The sequence below is a fragment of the Pectinophora gossypiella genome, chromosome 14 (genome assembly GCF_024362695.1).
Source record: "Pectinophora gossypiella chromosome 14, ilPecGoss1.1, whole genome shotgun sequence".
Taxonomy (NCBI): Eukaryota; Metazoa; Arthropoda; class Insecta; order Lepidoptera; family Gelechiidae; genus Pectinophora; species Pectinophora gossypiella.
In genome coordinates, this window is record NC_065417.1 from 6,845,073 (window position 1) to 6,860,334 (window position 15,262).

A 15,262-nucleotide genomic window follows, 5' to 3' on the forward strand; every position below is an offset into this window, starting at 1 on the left:
AGAATGTAAACGTCAAATTCGTTTGTCAAAACTTGGTGTTGTCAGCGTAACAAAATATTTTACACGTTTTTGTTATAGAGAGGTAAAGTTTGTGTATAATACGTGGATGGAAACTAACGATACATTATTTATTATGACAATTTTAACTTCATAGATAAAGGAACGGAGGATTGACAGCTGCTACTAATTTTAAAATAAATTAGTAAATTAAATTTTAAACCAGATAAGTCAATTAAGCAACTCACTTGTTTGAAGTTGTTTTCAACCCATTTGACTCTTGCTTTCAACTTTATTCTGTCGAGTTACCTATACGCCAGCTTTCCTAATTTTATTTTGAAAGGATTCTTTAAGATTTCTCCGTAAAAGTGACGTGTCGAGTGTTCCATAATTTTTTAGGCTGTCGATTGTTTGTTCCTTTCCTTTTCAGCGGATGAAAAAATATCAAGTACTTATATCTTAAGATAAATTTGAAAGGTGTCTGTTAGAATCAGCACCAGTTTTATTTTATTTTGAAATCAAATTAGTAAAATGTACATACTGTAATTTCTCATTTTTACGGAAATAATTTTAGACTGGAAACACTGAAATGACGTTGTCATGAACGTTCGAAAAGTATAATATATTTCACGTTCAGAAATAAAATAAAATTAGTCATAAAATTTAAATTATTATTATCCCAATATTACAATAAAAAAGAAGCCAGAAAATATCCTATAATTAAACTTAGTTACAACAGGTACCTATACTTACCTACTGATTAACCATCTGGGAACAAATGGAATATAGGTGTACCTGTACATACTTACATAAATCTAGGAAGGAGATTTTTACTGATTTGTTTAGAGAGATACTTTGGTAATGACGGCCCGCCCGAGGAATATAATTATCGTTATAATCCTAATAGAGAGTAGGCTGTAAAATTGTAAATCTATTAGGTACCTACTAGATCGAAAAGATATCTAAATTAAACTTTTACTGAGGTCAAAATCTTATGTTTATTAGGTCTATGTGAGGGCTATCAGCTGGTAAAGGCTTATCGTTAACTTTTTGGACACCCTGTGTAGGTAGGTCACGTAGGCACTGGTACATCTTATGAAAGTGCAAACAAACGAGCGTACCCTATCTACCTACTCGTTACAATTTAGAATGATAACGGTTAAGTTTCATGTAAGTATGAGTCACGAACGCTGAGCGCTTGTTATAAAGCCATAGTAAGGAAATATAGTGGATCCTTACATAAACGTTACTATCGCAGCTATCAGTCACGTCTCGGTAGCAGCCCATTAACAAAAATTAACACTATTTACTCGCTTTACGACTTGTAAACGCTGTAAGAAATAATTAAATAGATACGTGAGAATAAATAGGCACACAATTTTTATACTTTTAAGTACCTACTTACACCTGAAAGTAAATGAGACGTTAATTGTAGTAGTAAATAAGACATTAATGTCTTTTGCGGTAAAACTTTACTTGATGCCGACGCGAATTACCCACTTAATAGGTAGGTACCTACTTCTTTCCTCGTGCATGTACTTATCTGTAAAGTTAAGCAGGTCGTCTCACAATTTTTATAAGATCAACATTTTTATTTTTATATTTTTAAAATTAAGTTTAGGTAGGTACTCTACTTATTGAACCAACTTAGGTAGGTATTTACGTAATATAAGGGGTAGTCATAGGCACACGGTACACCCATCGCAAGATAATACTAAGTACCTACTCTATTTTTATTTATTTTTAACTGACTTCAGTAAATGTATAAGTATCTATGAATGTAATATTGTTGGCATTGCACATACTAAACGCGAGGAGCATGTATGAACGGAATAGAAGAAAGATGTACGTTAATGCTAATGTTTGACACGTATTTCTCAGAAGGTAAAAATTGTATTGCAAGAGATTTTATAAGAAAAGAATAGTGTAAGTTTTATCAAAATTCGCTCATCAGTTTTGAAGTTATGATCAAAAAATAATTAGTATGGAACAATAACAACGAACTCGTTGATGTCTTTTGTATGAAGAGACTGCTGACCTTAGACTGTTACGGGAAAGTGCCTTTAGCATGCAACATCAAGTCGTTAGATAGTAATTGATTCTAACAGACTTAAGAATTAAGATTCTAACATATTCAAAAAAATATAATTTCTTACTTTTATTTTATTACACAGATTGGGAAGGCGGTTTATTTATTTTTGAAATACTTTTTTTGATGTGACCTATTGTAGATTTGCTTTAGTTGGCATTAAATGTCGCGGGTCCCATGGTGGGCGCGAGGCTTAAATCAAAGCGTCGCGTCGTTGAGAGAATCGGCCCCAAGAAAGCCGATAGCGATAAACGCTGAATGCGTGAAAACATCGACCGCCGGCGGGGTCGGTATTGGGGCCCTAACGTGTTTGTTGTCGCGAACTGATTGGCCGCCTCTATGGCTAAAGTAATCGGGTCAGGTATAGTATAACATTAAAATTCAAAAATATCTTTATTCAGTAGGTAACAAAGTTACACTTTGAATTGTTATTTTTTACATAACGAACGTCTCTTATGAGAAAATTAGTAGTGGTAGTTTTTATAAATTACCTAAAACTACTGCAGCTTCTCACAACCTCACAAAAGTCGTGAAATGAAGCTGCAAGAAAAACCTCGGCAGAGGGCGCTAGACAAATAGGTCTGTACCTTATGCCATTTACATGCTAGAAACCCATAACATAAGGATGGACGGGTGAGAGTAGCTGAGCAATAGCAATTATAGGGTTCCGTTTACCCTAATTGCCATTCCTCCATTAGAAGGCGCAAAGTGAAATAAAGAAGAAATGATAAGATGAACAGGAAAGGCGTTTCTTTTCAATACTTACTTACCTACTTAAACTGGCGTTTACCTACTAACAATGAGTCTATGGAACAAAGCATCGACCGGCCCATACAGCTGTGTCTAAACGCTTGTACCGATATAGTAATTATCTCAGATTTAGCCGAATTATTAGCGTATAATTGTAACCTCTTCCCATTCTGTCGTATTGTAACTATCGAGCAATAATGAGACAAGGCCCGTTATATTTCTTTCACAGCAGTTTTAGACGGTGGATTGTTCAAATAATATAGCTTCAAGTGGTTCAAGTAAGTAGCTAAATATATTTCATCAATACAAGTAGGTAACTCTTAATAGAGCCATGGTAGCCCAGTTGGTAGAACGGCCTCTCACTTTGAGGTCGCAGGTTCGAATCAAGCACAGGTTTAGGCCTGTGTCGAATTTGTATTCGAGTTCATGTTTGGATCATAAATGATTATCACGTGCTCAGCGGTGAAGGAAAACATCGTGAGAAAACCCACATTCCTGAGAACGCATTTTCGTGTGACCTAACCTGTATTGTTTTTGGAATTTTACGTCGCTTAAGTATGGAAAAGAAATAATTTAAAAAATCATTAAAATTTTCACGAATTTTCCGACACGAAATTCTACTTAAAATCAACTCAAAATCATGATCTGAATCAGCCAGTGTTCGTTACGATGTTACTAACACCCTGTATACTTACATAAACTGCCTATATACGTCCCACTGCTGGGCACAGGCCTCCCCTCAATCAACCGGAGGGGGTATGGAGCATACTCCACCACGCTGCTCCACTGCGGGTTGGTGGAGGTGTTTTTTACGGCTAATAGACGGGACCAACGGCTTAACGTGCCCTCCGAAGCACGGAATCATCTTACTTTTTCGGACAATCAGGTGATTCAAGCCTGAAAAGTCCTTACCAAACAAAGGACAGTCTCACAAAGTGATTTCGACAATACTTACTTAACTTGTATACTTACTTATTTAACTTGTAATATTGGAATATGAAGTACCTAGGTATACTCCCCAGCCCAACGTAGGACACATCCTGAGTTGGTTTGGTAGTGAACCAACCCAGCGCTAAATCGAATACCTACATTCGAATTTATCAAAATGCTGATTGCCATTATTCGTTGTAATAAAAACGAAGTAGCTTATCTTACTGTAATACGAAACCCAAGAGTACCTACGGACGAAAATAACATAGCAAACGTAACCAAAGTCGGTCAGTGATCGGCAAATAGGTAAATAAGTACATACACTTTCAATAACAACGTAGCCCTGCATGTCAAAGAGAGCACAACCAATCTACCTAGTAGAGCATATACAGGCAATGATGAGCGGCTGTTTGAAGGCTGCGATGAAGAGGCAGGTAGCCACGGGCATTAGATTAAGTGCGGGGTATGGCTGCAAGTAATAGCGGGGTAGGCTGGGCGTGTCGCGCGGTATTGTCGCGCCGGTGTAGCATTATGTCCCGCATGCTCCACATTCCGACAGACAATTAGTAGGAGCGCGATATAGCTCGGTATCACCTGCTGTACGAGCCGATGACGTGCAAAACGACCGTGTGGACGACGGATTAATTAATATCAATAAACAAGGATTTGTAGTGTAAATAATGCAGACTGTTTGGAATTGGCGGAATAAAATGAAACACCGCAACATTTATATTGTTCAAAAAAATGAAACAAATTCATTAAAAGTAATGAGTCCAGCACGAAACAGTTTGTTCAAGTAATCTAAAGTAAAGTTCCCCCGCAGTATGACATTGCCGGCGCAGGCGCAACCACCGTAGCGTTAAAAGAACAATTCCGCTAGCTCGTCATTATTCAAATTTTCGCCGTACTAGTTGCCCGGTTGTTCCGGCCTATGGTTTTTGCCCTATTTCTGCAAAGTCTGAAATTACGATTAGTGCGGCCGAACGCGAGCCGGTCATCCGTGGTGGATGGCCGTGTGAACAAAACAAGCCGTTATTGAAATTGTCAACGCTACGGAGAAATTGTCCACCAAAATTGTGTCCAAATTTTCGGTGGTTCGAAAGGTTTTGCGGAAAAGTGTAATCTTAGGGCTCTAATTCCATTTTTATGCCGTTACAATAATATAATTCGGTTGTATTGAACGTAATCGATGTGGTTCGTTGTAACAATTTTAGTTGTACACACAAATTGTAGGTAAGAAATAGGCACCAAATCTCCTTCTTCTATCGCGTGGGTTGTGAGGCGAATTACAAACCTCATCAACCCTTGGTAATTCACCAAATTGATATTAGGTACTTAAGTAAGTGTGCTAAATTTGGAACATAAGTAAGTAATAAACAATTTTAATTTCATTTATACATTGTTTTAAGTTTACGCGGTTATGGGTGTCGAAATATCGGGAGTCTTATATCCCTGCTATAAACGCGGTAAGAACCCGTTCTTATGTGTTTTAATTATGATATATACGATTACGAGATTCGAATAAATAAAGTAGGAAAGTATAATATTTAAAAGGTATAGAAAGCCGCGAGTGGAGGCTAAATGATAGGTAAATGATGTAGAGCATAGCGTGTAGTTTACAGTTTTCAATGGACATCATCGTCGACTATTGCGTAACGGGCCGCGTTTACTGTTTACACTCATTTAGGTCCACGCGCACGATAGAAGATACTTTATCTATTGGTGCCGATTCCAGTACACATAATTTTATTTTAAGTTATACCTGTCATTTTCTTATCCGCCGAAAAGGAAAGAGACGGGTAATCGACAGACATAAAATTTATGGAACACGTCAATTTTATGCAAAAATTTAAAAAACCCTCCTAAAATTTTATATTGGCCAATAACACGACAGAATTAAGTTGACAGCACACGTCAAACGGGTTGCATATGAGCGAGATACCTATTTTATTCGTCCAGACTATTCATTCATTCATTTTAAAATTACCAGTTGTCAATCATCCGTCCTTTTCGTTTTCGGCGGATAAGAATATGACAGGTATAATTTAAAATAAAATTAGGCAGTGCCTGCAGGAATCGGGGCTACTATATATCCATAGAAACGAATTAACTGGATATAACTCCTTATGCATTTTAGGCATATTATTATAAAGTTTCTAGTAGTTACTTACTTATCGAAAATCGGGATGCGAAAAAATACTTAGGTACTTATCTATCTATTATTGGTTTAACTTGTGAGGATATTATAGGTATGGTATGACATCTTTTACATTGTTTATAGCTTGAAATGAGACTTAATTGCTACCAAAGTAGGATACATAGGTATAATAGGATATATCACTAAAGTAAGTAGTATTAAGTTGCTTTCTCATATAATTACCCCATAGATACAGTAACCATATTTTATCTTCGTCAATGTAACACCACGCGCGGTCTGGTTACGTCTCTGTACCTAGTGTTATAGTGTCACGATAGCACGCGGAAGGTCCGCTCATCAATCATAGCATTCGATTTGCAGCGAGATAATGGTAGCAAAAAGAGACGCGCGCGCATGCCGCCTGGCCTGGCTGCGGACGCTGACGCTTCCCTTCAGAGACGAACAGGTGAGGTGCAATGTTTAGTAGTTTCCAGCGAGAAATAGTATTTAGAAGTCTATTCAACAAACACGCAAAAGAATTATAAATAATAAGTAACAAAACCCTAACTAAAACTGCATGGTCGCAAAAACTCCGTTTGGCAAACTTTCTCATTTGCGGGGCCTAGAATTTTTTGTGAATTAAAAGGATCCAACCTTTAACGTAAAAAAGTGCATTATACTTAAAGTTTCTCCAAAAAGTTGTTTTCTTCCAGATTTGTGGTTCTTTCAATTAATTACGAATTAAGTAAGTAATAAGTTAATAAAGCTACAGAACATAATCATAGTACGTACATAGTACACGACAAATAACACCGAAAACCATGGCAAAGGACGTTTAAATAAAATAGCGAGTTTAAAATGACTAGTGTGATGAATTAAGGTCTACAATGCGTGTCGGGAGTGGATAACTGTGATTCTATAACTGCTAAGGTTTTTTGTTCCGAGCAGATTATTTTTGCTTTTGCACCATTGTTGTATAGAGCATGGATAAAAAGTACTTACTTATATAGAATTTAACAATATTACAAAATGCTGTTTTATACCTTAAACCCATTCTGTTTCTTAGTTTCTTAGATCAAAAAAAATATGAAATTATGGTTAATATTAAATAAAGACGAAACTAAAGGTGACAAAAAACGTTTTCTTTTTGCTATATAAATTATTTATGAAATTTAATTATGATAAATTTAATAAATAATTATTTAGTAAATTAAAATTCCATAGTAATTTCGTGTTTTGACGTTTAGTAAAAAGTAACTGATTCGATTAGTTGGAAATTAGCCTATATTCCCCATAGCCTATTAGCCTATATAGCCTGTATTATTTGTGCGGGCCTTATTTTAACCCCCTAGTTTGCCTGATTACGCTCCATTCCTTGTCGCTCGTCGATAAATTTTATAACAAATTGAACATTCCCTAGAATCCGGAGCAGTATATAATTTATTACCCTGACCTAATAAGGATAAACGTCTTTAATGGTGGCGGCTTTTCAAGAAGCCAATAAGATGGCCGCGGGTAAGTACTTTCGTTTTTACTGCAGGGAAACTAGCGGAGACTTAGATTTGAACATGCACTGACGTAAGTATAGGTAATAAGTACGTTTTTACATATGTCGCAGTAAGATAGACTTAGCCGTACTCTGTGTATATTCCTAAGGTTATAGATATGTACCTATATACCGTTACATGGTTACAGGAAGGCGGTTCATTTATTATTTTATTGTGAATATAATTATAACATGACTCTAGTTTAGTCGGAGTTTATCTCTCGGATAATCGTTTAGTTACGTGTTTCTTTTTCTTTTTTAGTTGTTGCGGCTTCCAAATACATCCCGCTTAGGGACGGTACTGAAAAGTATCGGCGTCCGATGGACGTAATATACGATCCCGACGACCCGATTACTCTAGCCATAGAGGCAGCCAATCAGCTCGCGACACCAAACACTTCAGGACCCCGATACGGACCCAGCCGGCGTGGTTGACGATTTCCCTCAATCAGCGCTTATCGCTATATATTAATTCTTTCAAATATTTTTCCTCTCAGACGACGCCCTGAGCCGAGGTTCGCGCCCAACTGGGCATCCTCAGGCCTGTTGTCTTAAACGTTGTACCGGGTGAGAGCCTTCAGCGCTCTCCATTTGTCCGGCCAAGTAGTAATAATAATAATAATAATAATTTATTTATTAAAGACAACACATTTGCATTTTTTATTTCCATTTTTAATGCTATCTGTGGCAAATCTACAATAAGTAAAAAAAAAAAACAAGTGTTTCTGAACATAGAGTTCTACTAAAAGGATATAGATAGATATAGATATGTGGACCTATGTGGCACCGGGAGTGCAGGTTTGAACCGCGGTATACAACACAGTTGGCTCGAGCATCATATACGGGGATACAGATCGCCACCTGTCACGTTGGTCTAACAAAAAGTTCGGTCACGTGACATTTTGCCCAGTGTCCTCATATTTCAATAAACAAAGAAACTGTCAAACAGTACTTATAACTTGAGTTTGTTTATTTTATGAAATTTAACGTCACACAAAACTCAACCATGGCCGCCCGTGTTTCAAGTCTAAAAGACTTGAAAAGTTTACGTTTACGTAGATAAAAAAAAACGCATTGTTATTTTCTAAAAATAAAATATTTAAAATGATCTTAATAAAAAGAACTAATTGGATAATTGTCATTCCATATCCGACATATTTTACATTCTATTGTTACAACTGTCATGTAGTCAATTTCTCTAAACGCTCACTTTCGATTCAAGAGAAAATCATTTCTCCTAATATTCTGCAATTACATTTGTTTTCGACAAAAAACGGTAGGTATCTTTTAAACGCGTCATTAAAAGAACATTAACACTGTTAAAACTGATTGCTAAACTGATTTAGTTCATCTACAATAGTTTTGCTTGATTATTCGTGTTTCTCTGTCCAGGGCCGGCTTTCAGAAACATGTTCAAATTTTTAGGGGCCTATTAATCACAAACATAAATACCTACCTGTAAATATACGAATGAATCTTTTAATAAGTACCTAAAAAATGTCATAGTTGATTAGAATACTCAAATAAGAATTGTTATCAGTTTGTTTTTGACAAAGTTTTGTTTGAGATTTGACAGGTAAGTACTTGACAGAAGCGACTGCCTGTCTGAGCTACAACCCCCAAAGGGAGAACCAGCCCAATACAGGTTAGTTCACATACCTCCGACATACATTTCTCTGAAACATGGGTTTCCTCACTATGCTTTGCTCCGCTTCTTCTTCTATCGTGTGGGTTGTGAGATGATTTCCCAACATCATCAACCCTGGTGTCAGGGTTATTATTGAGCCGCCAAAGGCCCCTGAAATGGCTCATGTAACGACTACTTACTTACATCAGTAAGTAGTAACCGGGACCAGCGGCTTAACGTGCCTTCCGAAGCACGGATTATCTTACTTTTTGGACAATCAGGTGATCAGCCTGTAATGTCCTAACCAAACTAGGGATAACAAATAGATTTTTGTGATATGTCCCCACCGGGATTCGAACCCGGAACCTCCGGATCGTGAGCCCAAAGCTCAACCACTGGACCACGGAGGCCGTTGCTCCGCTGAGCACGCGATAATCATTTGTGAACCAAACAAGAATTCAAAAAGACAAAAAGACTGAAATTTTTCTTTTAGCTCGTACTTACTGGGAATAGAACCTGGGATCTCACAGTGAGAGTCAAATGTACCAACTGGACTACCACAGCTTCTTGTCTTGCGGCAAGGTGTCTTCTACCTAGATAATACTTAGTTTTAAACAGTAGGGGTGGGCAGTATATCCCATTATGGGATCACAGGCGTGAGTTTTATGTAGGTATGAACATGAGAAGACGGTAAAAGTGACCCACTAACTGATGAGACCTAAATTCGTCACTGACTTTCATTACTACACGTAAACGACTTCCTGTCAATTACACGTAATTATAAAGTGCTAATGTGTTAAAACATAAATTTTATTTAAATGAGATCAGCGGGGCGTACTTTACTGGAACTGTTCTACAAAACCTAGTACGTGAAAGTACCTAAAGAAAATGCATAGAGTTTGACTAAAGGCCTTTATACCTACACTGCTACTGTTTGCTGCGATTTGATAGCAGCGCGAATCTATATCTAATCGCTACACCAACTTTTAACAAACACTTGCATCGATGTAGTCACGCTTAAGTAGCTTAGGTAAGCAGACGCGGCATCGCGCTTGTATCGCTATGTAGTGACCAGGGGGGTTAAAAAGGCCATATAGAAGCAATTTATCTAAGAAAGCAATATTGCAATTTGATATTTGCGCATATAAAAGTAAGTGCGCAATGTAAACAAATGTCAAATAGCAATATTGCTTTCTTAGATGAATTGCTTCAATGTGGCCTTTTTAACCCCCCTGGTCACTACATAGCGATACAAGCGCGATGCCGCGTCTGCTTACCTAAGCTACTTAAGCGTGTTAATTCTAAGGTCTGTCCAAGAGGCGACAACTAAATTTAGATGCGTGTATCTATGAAGGTTAAAATTTTTTGTGTGCCTCGATGCTGTATCTCCACAGAATCAGGACAGTTTCGCTGCAAAAAGCCTCAGTATAAAAGGCCTAAAGGACTATCCTATCCAATCTCACGGACTATGTGAAGACAACCTCTGATATCTATAGCTAGTTATCTGTGGATATGTTTTCATATACCCACCGATACGTAGGTAATAGGAAAACGACAAAAAGGCCTTTAATAGACTTACTAACCCCCTTGCAGATTCTATGTAAACGCATTTCGCGATTGTTCGCCCTGCTTGTGAACGCGGTCTCACTAAGCTTCCGGCTTCCCAATTCTCACGACAGCTGACAAGAAAGGCTTCACTAACCCACTAATCGTTTACTCTGTTAAATAGCGTTTTATGCAATCAGCTTGTATGACGCTCACCCAAGTGGAGTCGTTTAATGCAAAGTACCTCCCTTCTTCAGATTTACCGACCACCTTAGTCAACTGAGTTGCATCCAAGGCGCATGCTGTCTTATATTTTTACCGGATAAGAGCGTTCTTCATTTATTTTTAGAAGCGAATGCCACCTGGGGGTTTAAAATGGCCATATCGAAGCAATTCATCTAAGAAAGCAATATTGCTATTTGACATTTGTTTGCATTGCGCACTTAGATTACATGCGCGAATATCAAATTGCAATATTACTTTCAGAGATGAATTGCTTCGATGTGGCCTTTTTAACCCCTCTGATGTAAATCTACAAAAGTCACATATAAAAATGTAACCATAATGTAAACTACTGCAATGCAGTATGCATAATTCTATCGATACCGTACCTATTCCTCGGGGGCTAGACAGAATCCAAGAGCCGCAATAGCTGAATGAAGCGTGTCTTGCATCAAAAGGTCTCGAGTTCGTATCCTAGTGGTCCATACCTACTTCTGCATTTGAATTTATGTTCTGTATCGATTGAATATTCGTAAATTGAAATTGAATTTAATTGAAATTTCAAAGAACTTTTGAGGCTCTATGTGAAAGTTCATACGTAAAATTTATGAGAGGTATTTTATGCTTTTATGTGACATTGACATAAACTTCTCGCCTTATTCAGCTTAATTATGTAAGTACTTAGGTACCTCACAACTATATTTATTAAACTAATGGGCTTTTAATTTATTTTACTTAAGCATGAGACACACTCTCACGTGTGCTTTGTGTTGTGACCCTAGACGCTAAAAAGTAATTCAACTTAATAGCACTATTTATGCGTGACACATACATCTAAAGGTAAATTGATTAAAATTATATTTTCTTCTTCATAAGAAGGATTCGAAAATAATATTTTTTATTATTATACCGAAATAAAAGTGGAAAAACGGTCCAATACAAGAATTTCCATTCCCTACGTTCCGGTCTTAGAAAATCCATCACCGTATGCAAATACAATTGGTGCGGGTTGACGCGACGTTGACGCAAGTTGACGCACGTCACCTGCGCGGGCGCATAGCTGACTGCTAAATTGACCGCAGCAGTCCCTGCTTCCTTGACGGCGTCCATCGCGATATCAGACCACTGTCACATTGTCTTAAAGATGGGATGTTTGATTTATACGATTACCATGTTTACATGTAGTCGCTATTTGTGATTGATGTACGAATAGCTGTTTTTGGCGGGAGAAGAATTTCTACTATGCCACATGCATATACTGAGGGAATATACAAGCGTTGAACTATATCTATTCCACATCACATCACATATTTGACATCGCGCATCGTAACAAAAGCTTTGAGGAATGTTTCAGACCATGATTCTGAATTGATATCAAGTGGAATTTGAAATTGAAAATAATAAAAACAGAAAATAGTTAATATTTTCATGATTTTTCGACATGAAATCCCACTTGAAGCTATATGGCTACCTGTACGTACTTGTACGGGACGTAAGTGACAACGTAGCGAATGCTGAGGAATAGAGTTTTCAACCTACCCATTCTAATAACCATTGGGAACCGTGCCCAGCTGGAAAAAAGCTTGACTTTCACTGTGAGGTTGCAAGTTCGAATACAGCACGGGTCTAAACTAATGATTTTTGAAATTGTATTCGATTTCATGTTTGTGTCATATATGATAATCCCGTGCTCAGTGGTGAATGGAAACATCGTGAGAAATCCCACATTCCCGAGAAATGCGTTTCTGAGGTATTACCTATGTGACCTACTCACTGCAAAAAAACAGGACCTGTCAAATCTCCAGGTTGGATAAGCGGAACCCGTGATAAACGGAATGATCAATATAAAGTAACATTAGCTATACATTTGTCGTAAGAAAATAAATATATATTGAGTAAGTTATTACCTCTGCTAAGTATGAATATCTACAAGGCTTAGTTACAATGGAGCTTTATCAAAGGTTCCGTTACATTCAAACATTTCTCTTAACATGCTCCGTGAAAATGTTGCAATCATTAAACTAAAATAAAACATTTATAACTGCAATAGGGGAACTTATCGAATACTAAATATTTTATGAATGTTGTACTAATATGCGTACATTGTTTTGCAATGATATTGATAAAATATACCATGTTTAAGTGTCACTATAAGTACTGAACGTTCAAAGTTGTTGCGGGCATTATAGATAAAGTACAGTTCAGTTACACAAAGTAGTCTGAGGTATGATTTATATAGATATGAATTGGTACAATCACTGATGACAAAATTTTGCAGATTTTTTCACAATACTTACAAGTAAAAATATATTGTTTATAATATAGCGTTTCGATTTATATAAACCTATTCGAAAAAAGTCCAATTTGTACTTAAATGAACACGGATTAGGTAGGTGACTAAAAATAAAACAAAAAGTACTTATTCGTTTAAATTCTAGGTAAGTAATTAAGACCTACGCCGGTAGAAGCGCTTTAGGTAAAATACACGTGCAATCGTTTTATTGAAAAAAAAAAAATTCTTATGTAATTTTACTTCACCAAAACCTATATTTCATACCGAATATACTAAATAATAAAAATTGAGACACATTATTTGTAACATTTCCATATTACGAGGTTTTGTTAACAAAAATCACATCCGAATATGTTTTTACAAATGTACGCTTACGAGGTTTCACTATAAGACTACGCCAGATCAAAATGAATAACGTGACTTTTTAAATGGCATTAACCACATGGCCTGTCAAATGGGGAGTGCTGAGGACTCTCACAATTTATATAAAGTATTACGGAACCCATCAATCAATATATTTAATCAAAGTTTTTTTCAGGTGCTTTTAAAGCCAATTTTGGTAAGCAAGCTTATCGGTGACACAAAAAACACCTCCAACCGGAGATGATCTACTGCTAACAACAATTCATTAAATTTTTTATTCCATTTACAAAACGCCTTTTGTAAATAGAACGCCGTGGTCCGGTATTATTGTTATTGTCAACATTGACTGGGATGAACTTTCTCTTATAATTCGTAGCAGATTTTTTTCGTTTTTATCCGCTGCTGACCAAATTTGTTGCTATAATTAAACACAAGCGTGACTGGATTATTTACGGAAGTGTTATAACTCTATAAATAGGGGTAATCGATGTATTATTTGTAGATTTGCTTCTGATGGTATTTGTACTAATTCACCAGCTTTCAAACTATCTTTTCCTTGTCATTTTAGTGCTATTAGGTAAATTAAACAAAATTTAAATTAAAAAATATTTGTTTATCCCACACCACTAAAGTCGTCAAAAATAGACCACTTTAAGTCACCGACCATAAATGCTAAATTGAAGTCATAAGAACAGTAAGTACCTATATTTTACGTGTTATGATTAATAATATTTAAACAAATCGTATATTTCATATTTACTTTATATATATATATATATATATTGTAAGTAATTGATAACGGGATAGTGGGTGGCTGACATCGTGAGATTGAAAGGAAGGAAGTCAACATGGAACTCAAACAAAGAAAATGCTGTGTCCGACCGGCAATTTATATACAAGGTGGATTCGCGTACGGTCACGAGCATTAATATGTATACACTTTGGTACCATGTCACATTAACTTTTTTGACAAATTGAACTGTAAGTCTCACTAAGTGTCAAATATGTTACTGCGACAGAGTCCTAAAGTGGGTACATTATATTGCTCATGACTGTACGTATATAGATAATTTGATTAACATTAAGATGAAAAACCTAACTTATATAAGTACCTATATGTACCAATTTCACGGGCCATAAATGAAAATAAAAAGCGTGATTAAGTAAGCGACACTGGCCGTAAACAAACAAACGAAGCAACTAAAATAAAAAAAACTAACACACATCACCTAACTAGGTACTTGGCCGGAAAAAATAGGATCTCAATATCGTCGCCACAGTGAAAACCACCTAAGCACCTTTTTAAAAAATCACATAAAATGATGGGAAAACCGTGTTAATCTAAGTATGTATTATAAAAACAAAGAAATGTAATACCTAAATCTAGAAGAGTACGTCATTACTTGTACGATTATATTCACACTTGACAGCACACATCTGCTTCACTTACTACTTAGGTACACAGATTCAAAATAAATCGTCGAAGACGACAACCGTAGACGACAACACCCTATATAGTATACAGTAGTGATCACGTAGTCTTATTAATTAACATTATCGCGGTGGCGTGGTCGATATGCAAGCGTTGCTCTGATGATTACCGCCGAGTAAAGAAGGGCGTGACAGGTCGTGGCCACGCTCCGACGGGCACAGCTGCCTCACACCTGTCAATCACTCGGGTTTTCGATCACGCTTATTTCCTATCCGGGTTACGCTGAAACCTTCCCAAATAAAAATATATACCGGGGACAAAATAAAGTTAA